This window comes from Myotis davidii, unplaced genomic scaffold (genome assembly GCF_000327345.1).
Source record: "Myotis davidii unplaced genomic scaffold, ASM32734v1 scaffold289, whole genome shotgun sequence".
NCBI classification, from domain to species: Eukaryota; Metazoa; Chordata; class Mammalia; order Chiroptera; family Vespertilionidae; genus Myotis; species Myotis davidii.
The window spans coordinates 2,969,569-2,974,596 of NW_006299717.1; the positions used below are offsets into that span (position 1 = coordinate 2,969,569).

The window sequence follows — 5,028 nt, forward strand, 5'->3', positions numbered from 1 at the left end:
AGGGGGAGGGACGGGACATAAGAACAGATAAACAGAAAGAGGTCCTGCTCTCAAATTGCTATGGCCCTATAACAGGAATGAGCTGTCCACGCTGCTCAATCTCCAGTCTGTTACCTGGTTCTGGACAGAGGCGGGCACAGGGTGGGAAGACTCAAGTCACTGCAAAGGCCGCGGCTGTGGATTCAGAATTATAAATTATAAACTGCCTTTGGGTGCAGATGCTCCCAGTGCACTTGCGTGGTCCACTTATCTCTGTCTGATCGCTGGTTCAATCCTGTCCAATCGCTGAAAGCCTGTTTGTTTCACCACAAACAGAAGGGCCCCGCTGAACTCCGGCGAGGACAGCGCCCGCAGCCAATGCTCCAAGGCAGCGGTTCTCAACGTGTGGGTGAGGGGGTCGAACGACCCTTTCACAGGGGTCACCGAAGACCCTCGGAAAACACATATATAATTACATATTGTTTTTGTGATCAATCACTATGCTTTAATTATGTTCAATCTGTAACAATGAAAATACATCCTGCATATCAGATATTTACGATTCATAACAGTAGCAACATTACAGTTATGAAGTAGTAACGAAATAATTTTATGGTTGGGGGTCACCACAACATGAGGGACTGTACTAAAGGGTCGCGGCATGAGGAAGGTTGAGAACCGCTGCTCTAAGGTGTTTCTTTGGGGGACAACTTAAGTGGGTGCAGCTGTGACGCCTCTTTTTCCTCTTTCCACCAAAACAATACCTGAGAGACGCACAGGCCCTGCTCTGACTTCTACAGTCGGGGCGCTGGGGGTACCATGTTAGCCAGGACAGCTTCTCTGCCCAAGAAACAGTCATGGCCCCTGTGTTTGTGTCCCTCTCGCAGGCGTTTTAAAGCACTTCAATATTAGCTCGTTCACAGACGCCTCCCCTCCTCCCCGTGCGGTAGGTAGAGCAGGTTTTGTTATCACCGTTGTGCAGCTGGAGAGACTGAGGCTCCAAGAGGTGACATGACTCGACCCGGTCACATGGCTCAGCAGCAGTTGAATCCAGGTCTCCTGATGGTGAGCCGGATGCCCCTCAGCCCGAGGATGAAGGTGTGGCCATCCCTCCCCAGACAACTGGGCTTAGAGTCCCAGCTCCGACTTCACCAGCTACGTGACCTTCCGCAGGTGGTTTAAGGGTCTCTGTGCCTCTTTCCCCCATTTGTAAAATGAGCAAACGAGCCCTGGCCGGTGGCTCAGTAGGTTGTGGTATCGTCCTGTGCACCAAAAGGTGGTGGGCTCGAGTTCCAGTCAGGGCACATACCTGAGTTTCGGGTTCAATCCCTGGTCGGTGTTTGTGCAGGAGGCAGCTGATTGATGTTTTTTTCTCTCTCTATGAAATCAATAAGAAATAAAAATAAAATGAGCAAACTGATAGTCCCCAAATCCCCATAGCTCTTGGTTACTGGAAATCTTGCATTGTGTGGTTTCCTGTTCTGCCTTTGGAAGTGGCAGCCAGGGGACCTGATGGAATATCTGCAAGCTCAGGATTACCCTGGAAGTGGGGACCAAAGTTTTGTCCCCACCCAAAATATGCCCGTTAGGATCATTGATTTAAGCTTGTTATTAAGAAACAAAAGACTCAGAAAAAACCTTTGACCTCCCCTGCTTCCCTGCCTAAAGGAATTCAGGGAGAAGAACTGCTCCTAGAAGGCAGCCTTAGCATACTCACCTCAGCATACAAGAAGCAAGTCTGGCAGATGGGGGTGGGAGTGGGGGAGATCCAGGCAGGTCTGTTAGACCCCCTCTGTCTCTCATTGTTTGTGGGGTGAGCAAGAGTTTGTTTACCACATTTTCTTTTTCTGTGAGTTGCCTGCTTTCAGTTGAATTCTCAGAACCCTTTGCCCTAAATGGCATATAAGCCTCTACTGCCCAGTGTGTCTTTGGGTGTCATATCTATGGCACCTCCACATGTGCATCCATAATGAATTTTGGACATTTTCTCCTGTTAATCTGTCTCGTGTTAATTTGGTCATTAGCCCAGCCGCAACCCAGAGGTGGAAGGACAGGTCCTTTTGTGTGTCCCCACACCTTTCAGAATGAAAACAGTGTTGAGCCAAGTGGTCTGCAGCCTGGAGCCCCCTCCAGCCCACACAGCCTGCCTGCACGTGAGAACCGGGGCTTGGGCTTGGACGGCAGCCCCGGGAAGGGGCGAATTCCAGCAGAGCCCCCACCAGTGGGTGAGAGTGGAAAGGTCGAAAGGGCGCCACTCCTGCCTGAGATTCCAGTGTCAGCTCTGCCACTGAAATCGGAGAACACCTCGGACAAGTCAGGCGCACCTCTGTTTCCTCATCTATGACAGGAAGGGAGGATTAGATAGTGGCTCAGCTGCCTTCCTGGTAACCCCAAAGGGACTTGCTGCAAGACAACAGTGACACATGATGGGCAGTTTCTAAAAACTTGTTTTATTACAAAAAATTTCAAACAAATTCAAATTCAGCAAAGCAATATAGTGAACCCCCACAGCTCATCTTGTTTCATCCCTACCTCCACCCCTCCCACTGGAGGGTTAGTTGTGAAGTTCCTTTTAAGTGAAATTTACAAGCATTAACATGCAGAAATCTTAACTGTGTGATATTGATAAATGGAATTGCCCATGCAGACTATACATCTATCAGGATAGAGAGTATTTCTACTTTCCTAGAAACTTCTTTCGTGTCCATCATGGGCAAATGTATATCTGACCTTATCTATACTAATAAAAGGGTAATATGCAAATGGCCGGGACGCCCTCACACATAACGACCGATCAGCTGGAGGCTGCATGTGCACCAGGCGCAGGTGGGTGGGGGCTTGCAGTGTAGGGGACAAGGGTGGGGCATGGTGGAGGGGGTCTGCAGGCCTCCCTGGCTCCCGCCTTCCTCTCTGGGGCAATCCATCGAGGAGCCCTGGATGGGTGGGTGGGGCCTACCTCTTTGGGGCGATGGATTGCAGGGTTCCCGCACTGTGACAGGGCACAGGCCAGACTGGGGGACCTCCCCCTCACCCCAGTGTAAGAATTTTGTGCACCGTAGTTAAACAATAAAATTAAACAAATGTGAGTTGAGCACCTGGGGTTAGCAAATGCTCTCTTTGGGGCTGGCTCGTCAGAGTCTGATCTGGAGTCCTGAGCTGTCCTGCTTCCTGCTTCGGCCCACTCCTGCCATCCTGTGTGTCCCTGGAGGGTGTGACCTTCTGCATGTGCTCTGTGCCCAGTTATCTACTAGGGGCCTTTGCTGCGCTGGCTGCAAATTCTCAGAAGCTCTTTTCTTCCTCCTGCCCTTATGCTTCTCCAGGTTTTTTCATTTGTTCTCGTCCGTTTCTCTCTCCTACAACTGCTTCCTCATAGCTGCTACTGTCTCTCTCCTCTAGAGTGTTCTCACCTTCCTGCGTTCGGCCCATCTTCTCTGAGCTCTGTCCGTTGTCTTTGGACTGGTCATATCCTGGACAGTAGACACTGAGTCATAACCCAGGGTCCAGCCCAAGGGCAGGCAGGTAGTCAACAGTGAGCGAGTGAGTGAGTGAATGCAAAGGGGCCTGGCTCTGTAGACACTTGCAGTCTAGTAACTATCGCTGTCCACTAAGGGAACCAACCTGTCAGCCTCGCCATTTCCGGACCACATCTATCTCCTGCCTCCAGCAAGAAGCTATTTATCTGTCCCTTTGGAAGCCCCGGCATTTGAAAGGAGGGAGGCTGATTTCCTGGCAAAATGTGACCCAAAGGACCATTCCCCTTTCCACCTCCCATCATTAAAAAAAAAGAAAGAAAGAAAGGAAAGCAGAGCAAGCTGGGCTATCAGGGATACTTCCTGTTTTCCTCTCTTGAAAGCATCCTGGATAGATGAAACTGAGGGATCAAAGGGACTGTGCCTCTGGGGCTTGGGGACCGGCAGGATGGCTTTTAACCCTCTGCTGACTCCTACATGTGAGTGCACAGGCAGCTTCGGTCTTACATTTCCTGGGCAGATCTACCTCGGAGGGCAGGGGCCTTGCCATTCACTCATTCATCAAACACGACTGCACTCTATCAAAGGCTTTGTTTGAGGATCTGGAGATACAGGAATGAATATGACACAGTCCCGGGCCTCACTCATCTAACAGCAGCGACCGTAGTACTAAGATGATTGAGCACTTCCTCTGTCAGGCACTCACTACACGCCTCTCATGCATTAGCTCCTCACAACAGGCGTATGGGGCACGACTATGGCCATCTATATACATATCTAAAGAGGTAATATGCAAATTAGGCTGGGACGCTGTAACAGGTCACAACAGGACAGGAGGAGGAGATGGATACAGAGACAGGGGAGACAGAGCTTGGGGGCTCGGACAGCCCTGGAGCGGACACAGGCAGGGGGGCCAGGGGACGCTGCGAGTCAGGCGCGGGTCCCGGCCCCCCTTGGGGAGCCTCCTCGTGCACTAGGCCTCTAGTTTTACAAATAAGGAAAGCAAGGCTCGCAGAGGTTAAATAACCTGTCGCAGGCGCAGGACTAGTAGATGTCAAGGCTGGGGTGAGAGTCCGGCGGCGCAACCCGCCCTTTTAGCTGCTGTGCTGCCGGGAACATGACAGTGACTCACTGCAAGTCGTTTTTACAAGAGCAGTTTATCTCTGGGCTTGGTCAGGTGGCACCGCAACGGACTAGAGCACAGGTGAGTCTGCTTACGGGCCCCCAAGCCTGGAGGCAAGGCCGAGGAACCAAGAGGCCCCATGTGGCCCAGTTCAGGGCACAGAGTGCGTGGGCTCTTGCTTCTCCTCTCCCACTCCTAGAACAGATGATAGGTAACAGCAGCCAAGTGAGCACACACTGAGGAAGTTGTCTAGGCCCTGGCTTACACCATCTCTTCCATCCTGGCAAAAATAAATAGTATTATTGTCTCCGTTTCTGCAGGGCTCATATCCAAAATCACACAGCGAGACACAGAGCCAGGATTTGATCCTAGGTTTGACCGACTCTAAAACGTGCACTTTAATTAAACCGCCTCCCCGATGCTGAAACTTGGCAGAGAGAGGAAGGAACTCCCTTC

General features: G+C 51.2%; 1 long non-coding RNA gene across 2 annotated transcripts in view; it reads left to right on the top strand.

Moving 5' to 3' along the window:
• LOC107185001 overlaps window positions 1-5,028 on the top strand; it is a 33,149-nt gene that overhangs the window by 1,019 nt on the left and 27,102 nt on the right. The window contains exons 2-3 of one of the 2 annotated variants that reach the window (XR_001515910.1): window positions 930-1,044; window positions 3,589-3,610. This is a non-coding gene — a long non-coding RNA (uncharacterized LOC107185001). Of the gene's footprint in view, window positions 1-929; window positions 1,045-3,588; window positions 3,611-5,028 lie in introns of those variants that run through there. The other variant, XR_001515909.1, reaches the window with a different exon arrangement.